This window comes from Eurosta solidaginis, chromosome X (genome assembly GCF_040869045.1).
Source record: "Eurosta solidaginis isolate ZX-2024a chromosome X, ASM4086904v1, whole genome shotgun sequence".
NCBI lineage: Eukaryota > Metazoa > Arthropoda > Insecta > Diptera > Tephritidae > Eurosta > Eurosta solidaginis.
In genome coordinates, this window is record NC_090324.1 from 43,186,072 (window position 1) to 43,198,725 (window position 12,654).

Consider the following 12,654-nt stretch of genomic DNA (forward strand, 5'->3'; position numbering starts at 1 on the left):
TTAGGTTAGGTTCAAGTGGCTGCCGTCCACATTGTAGCGGCACACTTAGGCCCATTGTGAAACCACACGGATTTGTTCCTACTCTCCTAATCAAACCACTTCGTTGAGTTTATGAAGCTAACTAAGCGTCGTGTATTGACCTCAGCTATATCAGTCAGATCTACGAGAAACATCTTGCCCATAAAACGTTGCCTTCTTCTACCGAGCGCTGGACATTCACAGAGTAGATGCCTAACAGTTTCAGGTTCTTCTTCGTTGCCGCAGCTTCTACAATAATCATTAAATGGAGCGCCTATCCTTTCCGCATGCGGTCCAATACAAACATGACCCGTAAGAAGACCTACAACTAAGGAAACATCCCTATTACGGAGGGTGAGAAGCTCTCGCGCACTCTTCTCATTCCATTCCCGCCATGTGAGGTTTGCCGTGTGGCATCTATCATGATGCTTCCACCTGGCTCCTGCTTCCGTCAGTAGAGCCTCCTTTATCTTAAGCTTGCAGGTGGAAAGCGGCATGCCCAACCTCTTTCAGGATGGCGAAAGTGGAAGGAGGTACCCTTTCTTGAAAGCTCATCTGCCATTACCTGGTATGCCATTATGTGCCGGAACCCATACCAGATGCAGAGTAAACTGTTCAGCCATCACGTTAAGTGATGTGCGACAACCTACTACATTTTCAGAATTAGCTGTGACAGAGTCAAGGGCTTTCAGTGCTGCTTGACTGTCTGAAAAATGTAAATGTGCTTCTGAGAGACTGCCTTCTCCCTAAGACGGTCCACAGCGTCTTGTATGGCCGCAAACTCGGCCTGAAATACGCTACAGTGATCCGGAAGGCGAAACGGTCTTTGTATCTCCAATCGTTCCGAATAGACACCCCCTGCGACCTTGTTATCCCGTTTAGATCCATCTGTGTAGATATGAATGCTGTTAGTGGGCCAATCAGGGTCATTCACCCACTGCTCCCTCTCAGGAATTAATATCTCGTATTCATTGTTAAAGTTGGTATGCAGTTTGCAGAAATTTGTCCATTCTGGTATGCAGAATCTGTCGAGAATTTCAGTATGTTTGCAGTGCGACCATGTGGTCAGTTTCCTCAGCCTGATAGCTGCACATGCTGCATATTTAATGCCTACTATATCTATGGGTAGTAGGTTCAGTATTACATTCATAGCGTCCGTTGGCGTTATGCGGATGGCTCCGCTTATGCATAGTAATGCAGATTTTTGCACCTTTTTAAGAGCAAGAACCGTCGAGGATTTATTCAGGGCGGGCCACCATACCGCCACCCCGTATACCAATATTGGCCTAACTATGGCCGTGTATATCTCATATACTATCATAGGGGACATACACCATTTCCGTCCAATTGCCCCTTTACATGTGTAAAGGGCAACCGTGGCTTTACGGACACGTTCCGTGGTGTTTTGTGTCCAGTTCAATTTCTTATCAAGTGTGAGCCCTAGATACTTTGCGGACTCACTTAACTTAAGCGCTGTGTTTGCCAGCACTGGAGTTGAGAGACGGGGTATCTTATACCTCCTCGCAAAGAGCACCAGCTCCGTTTTATGTGGGTTCACGCCCAGACCATTTTCAACGGCCTATGCTTCTACCCTTCTTAATTCCACCTGCGTCATATCGCAGAGAGTTTGTGGAAATTTCCCACTTATCACCAAGGCAAGGTCGTCAGCATATGCTATAGCCCCCCCCCCTCCCTCCATGTCCTTTAGGAGCTGATTCACCGCCAAGACCCACAGCAGAGGGGATAGGACTCCACCTTCCCCTACTGACGAACCTGCTCACCGATACCCCTGCAAGTTCTGCCTGTACTACCCTGCATAGCAGCAATTGGTGCACAAGACCCACCAGCTGAGAATCGATACCCAGATCAGTTAGAACCTTAATGACTGAGTCGGGTTTAATGTTATTGAATGCTCCTTCTATGTCTAGGAAGGCTGCCAGGCAGAGAACGTTCTCTCTATGCACGATGTAATTTCGTGCAATGCCGTTTCCGTTGATTTACACTTCATACAGGCGTGTTGTGCTTCAGAGAGTTGGTCATTCACTGCCTCCCTGATATATGTTTCCATCAGCCTCTCCATCACCTTTAGTTGAAAGGAAGATAGACTAATGGGTCTGTAGTCCTTAGGCTTCACGTGGTATGCCTTGCCTGCCTTGGGAATAAATACCACTATAGATATTTTCCATATATTTGGGATGTGGTTTAGTGCCACGACACCTCCTATTATAGCATATAGCCAGCTAGTGCTGCATTCCAGTGACTGTTGCAGTTGTATAGGTGTAACTCCGTCCGGCCCTGGAGTTTTGAATGGTTCAAAAGATTGGATGGCCCAAGATATCTTATCTCTTGTAATTAGGTTGTGCAGTATAGGTTGAACTGTTGCTCGTGTCAGGCTTTGTGTATCCCCTGGTTCGTTCCCCGTTGCACCTGGAAAGTGTCTATCCAGCAGTAGATCCAGGGTTTCCGCCCCAGTTTCGGTATACGAACATTCAGGCCTTTGCAAGCATGCTGGGCCGTATTGGAAAGTTCTTTCCTGAGTCTACCCCCTTAAGAAACTGTTTCCATGCTGCTACAGAAATCTCACCATGAGGATCTTTTGGCTTTCCTTAGCTCAAACTTATAGTTTTTAAGATGTTCTTTGTATACTTCCCAATGCTGCTCATCGCCAGAGGCTTTAGCTGCATTAAAAGTGGTCCTACTTATCCTACGAAGGTTTTCGATTTGTGAATTCCACCATGGTGGCTTCTTTTTACACCTTTCGATTCTCTTGGGACAGACTTTATCTAATGCCTTGCGGCATGCTCCCGTGAAGCTATTTACCAGTCTTTCCAGTTCTGGTATCCTACCTGGTGTTTCGGGTACGCCCTCAAGTGGCAATATCTTAACTAGTTCCCTATTGTATTCTTGCCAATTTGTATTTTTAATATTTCTGGTGGCAGCGCTCTGCTTTTTCATCAAGCCTAAGTCGAATTGGATGTAACGATGGTCAGAGAATGAGTGGTCCTTAAGGACCCTCCAGTCTCTGACCAACATTTCCGCAGCTTTTCAGATTAACGTGACATCGAGAACTTCCCTTCTTGGCTTTGTAATAAAGGTTGGTTCAGTTCCCCCATTACTTATGGTTAGTCTAGAGTTTAGGATGAAATCAAAAAGTAACTCACCCCTTTCGTTTTCGTCATTACTCCCCCAGGTGGAGTGGTGCGCGTTTACATCTCCTTCATCTTCTTGATTTTTTTTCTTTCTTTTTATAACCTCGTTCATGTTCCCACGAGTGGCGGAGAAAAGGAACGTCCACCCGGGCAGAGATCCGCAATACCCGGGTAAGGTTTTCATACAACCTGGTGCGACCTGGTGCCCGGAGGGCTCCGTTCGCGACTGGGATATTTAGGGGCCCCCAGCCTGGCTGATCCTCGGCACGGAAACGGATAACGCCTTGATCCAGCCCCCGAGAAGGAAAGGAAACAGGAAAGAAGGAAAGAGAGAGAAAAAGTAAAAGAAAGAGAGAGAAAGATACCCCAGAATCCATGGTCAAGAATCATTTCAGTGTAGCCAGGCTATTAATGAGTCAGGCACACAGCCCTGATTCCTTATCTTAGCTGGGCACCATCCTGACATCGCACAGGCTCAGTACTGTAGTGTCCATTTCCAGTCGGCACCCTCGTGGAGGGTTCAGTTGGGGATTTGCGCAAAGGGAAATTACTTAAATTTTAATTACAAAATTCGCGCTGGCCGTGCAGCCTGTCAAGTCAACCTAAATAAAACCGTGAAAGTACATCGAAAGTCACTATTGAGCATCTTTAAAGTGTTTAAGTAATATTGAGAGTTCAATAAAAACTCTATCACAAGCAAAACATTTTATTTCTTCACTCATTTTTTATTTATGACTTAAAGAATGTCAAAAATTCACATAAAGCTGAGCTTTTTAGGTCGTAGATCGTTGTTATCTTCTAAATTTGGTTTTGCAAAAAATACCATATAAAATATGACTCTTTTGGATACTCTAAGTTAAATACATGAAATACCTTAAAGCAAATGTCTAAAGCAGCTATAAATGTGTGAAACTTTTGTATAGTTACGTCATAGTTTACATAAAATTCAGTTAAGCTTTTTATATATGGACCCACTACAATGAGATGCGGTTGAATTTTTTCTTTCCTGTGTATCGATTTTTTTACCTTCTCTGCGTACGTAAATTGCAGATCATTTATATTGGTAATATGTATAATACAATCTCGAATAATAGCATCTCTAATAGTAGTTTTACAAGTAACACGCTTTCCATCAATTTCTGCTACGTATCGTGATGTGGGTTTCAATACAGCATTTAGCAGCATAATCAAAATGCAATCTTTGATATCTACATATGTATTTACATAATAGAAAAAATGTTTTAGCTTAAGAAGTGTCTTATAAATGTGAATACATAAATATGAAGGTACACTGACGGTCATAAAGATTTTCACAAAGACTTTTTTGCTGTTTTCACCTAGTTTTGCTTAGCAAAATAATTTTCGCTATTTCTTTGTATAAACGTGTACATTGTAAAACCAATATAAAGTAAAGCTCAATATCCAACCAAATATTTGAGAAAATTCGAATTCGAAACAAAATACTTCAGTAAAATTTGTCAGATGAGTTGAGCATTTTCTTCCATACAAACTTTTGAACGTAATTGTTTTATAAGGAAGAAAATGCTCAGTTTATCTGACAAAAAAAATTGTCAAAAATCAGGAAATTGTTTTAGAGGATTAAGGTTAACACTTTATTATACTTCAATTAAATGAGCTACAAAACTTCATACTCCGACAAATTCTAAAAACTCTTGGTAAAAATTTTAAAATTTTACTGAAGGTTTTTGTTTCGAATTCGAATTTCTCCAAATATTGGGTTAGATATTGAGCTTTACTTTATATTGGCTTTCGTACATGTTTTTATAAAGAAATAGTGAAAATTATTTTGCTTAAGCAAAACTAGGTGAAAGCAGCAAAAAAGTCCTTGCGAAAATCTTTATGACAGCCAGTGTAAGTATATAGTAATGATACATGCGTTAACGCATTCTTTGCTTACTAACACAAAAATATCTCCATAATGTGTATCCCTCAACAAATCTTTATAAAGTTGGCTCCGCACATCTATCCAATCATTAATTAGATGAAACGTTTCTTCTGGGTATATTTTTTGAAAATCGAAATCGAGCTATATACATAAATTAAATGAAAAATGTGCTTGTGTTAGTGTAAGTACGTTAATGTGTTTTGAAAACTTTTAGTACGTACAAATTTTGATCCTGTATCTTTCTTGGAGAATCGCCAACTTTCCAGGATAGATTTCAAGTGTTTTAAGTAACGTATATCACTAACACGGTATTTATGAGGTGTATGCATATGAAACCGGAATTTTTTATTAAAAAAACACATTTATTTCAGGAGAATGGTAACGAATATTTTATTCAAAGTAAACGCCCTCGCTAGCTACACATTTTGACCACCTCTCAGGCAATTTACGGATACCTCGCCGAAAAAAGTCTTAATTTTTTGAAGCAAACCAGTCATCGAGCCATTTTCCAACATTTTCGTAAGAAGTGAAGGGCTGTTCGCTAAGTGCGTGCCCCATCGATGCAAATAAAATAAAGTCGGATGGAGCCAAGTCTGGTGAGTAAGCCGGGTGGGGGCCAGCGGTTGCCAGCTGTACGACGCAACCAATTCCCGAGTCTGTTTTGTTCGGTGTGATGGTGTATTTTCATCGGGAAAAATCACTTTGGCATGCCTAATTTCATATCCTGGGCGTTTTTGGTGCAGAGCACAGTTCAAGTTGGCCACCTGTTATTGGTAGCGTTGACCATTAACAGTTTCGCCTGGTTTTAGAAGCTCATACCAGATTACACCCCCTGATCCCAGAAAACACAGAGCATTGTCTTTTTTCCGAAGCGATTTGGTTTTGGCGACGATTGTGCTGGTTGGCCAGGGTCCATATACGATCTCTTGCGTTTGAGATTCACGAAATAAATCGACTTTTCATCAGCAGTAACGATCCGATGCAAAAACGACTTTCTTTATTGTTTGCCGAGCAGCATTTCACATGTTGTTTTCCGATTTCCCTGCTGTCTGTCGTTCAACTCATGTGACACCCATCTGCCGGCTTTCATGATCTTTCCCATGGATTTCAAGCTTATGGAAATGGTTGTCTAGGACAAATTTAGTTGTTTTGCGAGCTGTCTTTGCGTCTGACTATCGTCTTCATCCAGCAAAGCCTGCAATCCGACGTCCTCGAACAATTTCGGTGGTTTGCCGCGGTCAGAGTTTCTTATATAAAAATTACCACTGTTAAACTTGTTTAACCACTCATTATACTGTGTATGACCAAAAGCGTGCTCTCCGTAAGCTTCGATAAGCCATCGATGAGATTCTATCGCCGATTTTCCCAAATGGAGAAAATTAATGCTGCCCGCAAATCATTGTTTGAAGGCACGTATTTCGACATTTTCAAGAGCGAAAAAAAACACGATGTTGTATGAAAATTGAAATGTTTGGTATTTGATATTGTTGACAGATCATAAGACGCCAACTAGCGCCAATGGTAAGTTTTGACTGTTCCTACAATTTTGCCTACTGACCGCTAGATGCCAATACCGGTTTCATATGCATGCACCTGATATATGTCTCGCTCCATAAATTGATTGCATCCCTTTAGTCACCACCCATAAATTTCATTTTATTCTTAAGTGAAATGTAATTAGTGGGGCAGAGTGTTTCCCTATCAGATGCATTCATTTCCTCTGTCGTGGTGCTTTCAAATTTTAAGCGCTTGCGATTTAGGTTATTGAAGCGATTGTATAAAATACCAGAAGCATTGGTTCTCCGTCCGTCCTTGCGAGATATGTAATATATTTCCTTATTTTCTGTCGGAAAAATTTCTACAATTTCTTTAGCCAATTTATTCATATGATACAGACGCGGTATTATGTACTTTCGTGAATTAGACTCGCAGAAGTTTTCCACAATAATGTTAAGCACTTTCCTTCTATAATCCATATCCAACTTTTTATTTATTTCATACAAGCTTAGTAGAGATCGGCCGCTTCTTGAGTTTTTCACCATGTCAATTACATTCTGCAAGAAAATGAAGTTTATAGAATATCCACAGCTTCCAATCAACCCTTTCCGTAACTTTCGCCGAATTGGAATTGCTAGCTGGTGAGTGAAGAGGCTGATTTTCAAGCCAATTTTGTACATTTGAGTTCATACTAAGAGTCGAAAGAGATTCTTCTGGAAACTAAAACAGAAAATTGTTAATATTAAAACACAATATACTATTTAAAACTTTATAAAGAAATATATTACGTTCTTGTGTTTCCAAAGCCCAATTTTTTCCCTAAGTTCTGCTCTATAACCTATATTTTCGTTGCCTAGAAATGCCAACGACAAGTCGTCACAGTATATGTACTTTAACCGGTCATATGTGATTCCATAAGCTTTATTTGGGTGAGTTAAAACATGATTAGTTACAAAAGATTTTTATTATAAATAAGATAAACCATTACCATAAAACTTGTCGTAAGCGGCTTCTATATTCGTCTCTTTCAATAAGTTTTTTAAATGCTGGTCCTCTCCTGATTGAATTTGGACAGCCTAGGCAAAAAATATCATGGTATGCATTTAGATCAGTCAATGTCATTACAGCTTTAAGGTACTCCAGAGCAGCAGTACCAACGAAAAATATGCCCTGTTACTGCTCCGGCTTTGAACATGAACAGAGTAAGCAGCAGGGCCGTAGCACAAAAAGGGATAGCACTTATAAGGATCTGCATTTTTTCTGCTGTTTGCCCCGCTCTAAAACGCGACGTAGTTCATAGCTTAAGGAATGCTATCAGTGTATTATGCTACGGCTCTGCTCTATGCTCCATACATTGCATAGCATTTTCAATGGATAGCCTTCAAATTGACCATATAAAAAATAAGTTGTTTATAAAAAATCACTTCTTACCAGCTGTAAATTTCCACATGGAGCACCTTGCGTCACAATCTCTGCATTTTCACAAATTTTTACAAGTGTTTCTTCTAGAAAGAAATCCTGCCCAGCGTTATTCATTGTCAGCGAAACGTTTTCGCCAAGTAACAAGCAATCATCACTCATTTTCACTTTTATTTAATGTCTTCGCCTTGTTCTTTAATCAGTATTCTCACTTTTTTATTTTTAAAATTTTTAAACGATTTAATGCGATATTCTATGGAGCTAGCATTTTTTAATAAATATTCTGTGAAATTTTTTATTAACATGAAAGACTGTTTTCATATGAATTTGACGTGAGAGCTGTTACTTTGATCATTTTAAATGTTAGATGGTGAAATGTTTTATTAACATGAAAGATTGATTTAACACTTTTCATATCAATTTGACGTGAAAGCTGTTACTTTGATAATTTTCAATGTTTGATGGTGAAATGTTTTATTAACATGAGAAATTGATATGACAATTTAATACATGACAATGTTGATTTAATAGTTATCATATCAATTTAACGTGAAACCCCTTGCTTTGATCATTTTAAATGTTAAATTGCAAAATGTATTATTAACATGAGAAATTGATATGACAATGTAATACATAACAATGTTGATTTAGTAGTTGTCATATCAATTTAACGTGAGAACTGCTGATTCGATCATTTTCAACGTTAAGATGACATTTTTCGCCGAAATGTGAAATTGATAATGCAGAAATGTTAATTTTACATGAGACTTTTCTTTCGGTGTACTCGTGCCATGAGTAGGCTATTTGCAATCATCAACGCTTATGGTTAAAAGGGATCACCATGACCCTTTCGTCAGCTGAGAAATCGCCTATATTCCGATGCAAAATACATTTTTTTTGAAATACAATGTACGCACTGCTCAAAATATAAGAACAATCTTACAGTCATTGTGCCAGTCATTGTAAACCAGCATAAAAAAAGAAAAAACGGAAAAATAAAAAAGAAAAAAGATACAACAAACACAGTACCAACAGACACCAAACAAAGAGCGAAGTCATTTCGTTACGTTGCTCCCAAAAAAATAAAAAAGCTCTTAAAAATCCTTTAAAAATAAACTTCAAATCTAATTGCTCTTTCCAACTACCAATACATACTGTCCTTTCCAACCCACGCAAGTCAAAAAAATCTAAGTACCCTAATATAAGAATAATCATAAGCCTACATATTGTGACGAATATTAGCAACACTAAGGGATACTACCATCTCTAAGCCGATACTAAGCAGTCATTTTTATCTACATAGACAAATCAATCATTATGTCTACACATATGTACATACAGCAGCGGGGAGATACTCACAAAAGTATGCAATCATAAGCAGAGTAGTTCTCACACATACACATGCATATGTATATCTGAGATGCTCACAAAAGTATTCAATCATTGGTGGAGGTGACACACACATATACACGCGCATATGAGAAGCTATAAACGTAAATCTGTAGTTTATAGCTGGAGAGTTTATAGCTGGTAAACAAGTAGTAAATTCTAAAAGAATACAACCGGCAATAAACTCGAACTTCAGGCACGACTACGAGTAGCAATGGAATTAGAGGGAATTAACGTGGAAGAGTATGTCTTTCATCTTGATGGCGAGGATACAACAAAAATTTAAGAGAAAAACGAAACATCGCAGAGAGTTACGAGCACATACTTGAACACGATTTTGGCTGCAATATCTGCACAAACATCAACAGTAACATCTAAGAGGGAAACTCAACTGGAAGAACAGAAGACATATATGACATCTCAGTTGGCTAAGCAGTTGAAAACACAAGAAACGCGTATTTCAGAAATGTCGGCACAGATTACCTCCAAGGTGGAAGCACAAGAGGAGCGATTACCATTGCAGATGGCACAAAAGTCTTCGCAGTTAGAAGCACAGAATACAAAAATTGTATAGCTCAAGGAAAAAATGGATGCCGGGATAGAAGCTTTTAGAGGTCGTATACAGGAGTTGGAAATAAATCCCCCAGCAGTTTCAACTAGTAATCCAAAGGTAAAGACACCATTCTTTGCGGTTCTGTTCCTTTTCAGGTCTTTAAGCTACAGTTTGAAAAGACCGCAGCAGTGAACAACTGGATTGCTGAAGATAAAGTTGCAGCTTTGTTCGTGGCATTGAAAGGGCCTGCACCGGAAATCTTACAGACTATTCCAGATTACAAGCGAAACATTTATGAAGCATTGATGGCCGCAGTCGAGAGACGTTCTGGAACCGAGCATAGGAGACAGATATATCAAATGGAGTTACTGAACCGCTTCCAGAGGGCTGGTGAAACATTGCAAGAGTTTGCGTCGGATGTTGAAAGGCTGGCACATTAGCGAGTGTGGACGCACCCGTGAAATACACCGAAAACGTAAAAATCCAGAGGTTTTTTAATGGAATACGGGATGTCGAAACGAAGCGAGCGACATAGGCAAACTCAAAACCTACATTCGCAGAAACGGTATCACATGCTCTTATTCAGGAAACAGCGTCGCTTCTGTGTAAGCCAGTTTTCAAAGCACACCGTGTGGAAGTAGAAAGGCCAGAGTGGGTAGACGCAATTTTGGAAGGTTTAAAAGGTAAGCAGCAGAAGAATAATGATGCAATCAAATGTTTTAAGTGTGGAAAGCCAGGGCACTTTGCACGTCATTGCAGCACCGGTCCTGGTAGGTCCAACTTTGCTTGTCGTAAACTTAAAACTGGAGGAGATAAGCAAGAGCGAGTCAGTTGAAAAGATCGAAAACTTGCCCCAGCTTTTGAATGTCCTGTGATATCTATCTCGCAAATTGGATGGAGATCAAACAGTATCACCGTCAGAGGGAATGTGGATGGCAAAGAACGTATACTGACTGCAGATACGGGCGCATCTCATTCCTTGATTCGATCTGATTTGGTCAACAGGAGAGTAAAGCCATTACCTGGAGCAAGGTTGCGTACGGTCACTGGCGAGTATAACCAAGTCCGGTGAGAAGTGGTCTGTGAAGTCTTAATTGGGAAGGTCATGGTTCTACACAAATTCGTTGTGGCGGAGATTGTTGATGAAGTCATATTGGGAGTGGACTTCTTAGTTGACCATGATATCAGGATCGATATGCAGAAATGGGTTATGCGTTATAAGAACCAGGGTATGCCACTTAACTTCAGTTTGGAGAAAGGGTTCAGCATTAATCGAGTACTGGTGGAGAAGACTCGATAAAGACCTCGAAAATCAAAGGTAAAGGTTGATGGATCGAATGGGCCAAATAAAGCGAAATCAAAAGTACCTGCGAGAGAAACACTGGCATTGACAAAACCAAATGGTTGCACAAAAACGAAAGAAAGAATTTACCAGAATGAATGCGAGGGTTGTTTCAAGCCAGGGTCACTACTGAAACGTGGGAACGATACTGATTATGGGACGCCAATCCGTCAAGCGTGTGACGAATATTGGCAACACTAAGGGATACTATCATCTCTAAGCCGATACTAAGCAGTCATTTGTATCTACATAAACAAATCAATCATTATGTCTACACATATGTACATACAGTAGCGGCGAGAAACTCACAAAAGCATGCAATCATCAGCAAAGTTGTTCTCACACATACACATGCATATATGTGAGATGCTCATAAAAGTATGCAATCATCGGTGGAGGTGTCACTCACATATACACGCGCATAGAGAAACTGTAAACGTGCATTTGAAGTTTATAGCTGGTGAGTTTATAGCTGGTAAACAAGTAGTAAATTCTAGAAGAAGAAACGCCTAGAAGTATGCGAACGAGGAAACCGAAGAGGATAAAAGCAACACCAGCTGAGGCATGAGCAATCAGTTTGATTTAATCACGCTGTTGGTTGTGAAGTGTTATTGTGAAGTACGTTCAAGTAGTCTAATAAAGACCATTTTGCACTTTTGAATATTGGAGTTATTTATTCAACAGTTTAGTGATTCGCACGTTAGCAGAAAATTTGGAATAAGCGGAGTTCAGTAAGTTCGTTACAATATTTAAATATTCCTAAGATATTCATTGTACGAATGAATGAATGTATGAAACTGCAGATTACGATAGTAATTTAGGGTAAGACGAATATTTGAATTAATGACCATTTGAAAATACACGTAAGGGGATATGGGACGAGTACCAACAAATTAGCTTAATCATTTTTCTACTTCATAGCATCTGCCTCTGCGCAACTGTGTATTCGTGTGATATATTCAAGATAGTCTCTCCATTGGCTACTATACGTGATGGGTATGGCTGGATCATCGATGGACACTTTTAGTTTATTTATGGAATCGTGACCATCACGAACTATGTCCTTGATCGAAGGCACCTGGAAAAAGTAGAGCAAGAAATTCAGCACAGGATAATAATCTTAAAGGAGGATGTTAACGAGCTAATCTGCGCCTGCTAAATAGTTAATGTTAACATTACTAACAGCAACCTTTTGAGCAAATAAGAAGTCAACCAACTTGTTAGTGAAATCGACGTCTTCCCATACAGCAACGCTATCGAAGCCATTGAGTATGGCAAGCCATCGATCTTCACAAACAGCACGCTCCATCTGTATAAGGTATCCTTGCCTAAGGTATTTGATGTCAGATTTAATCACCTAATCACAAGGGCAAACATCCAA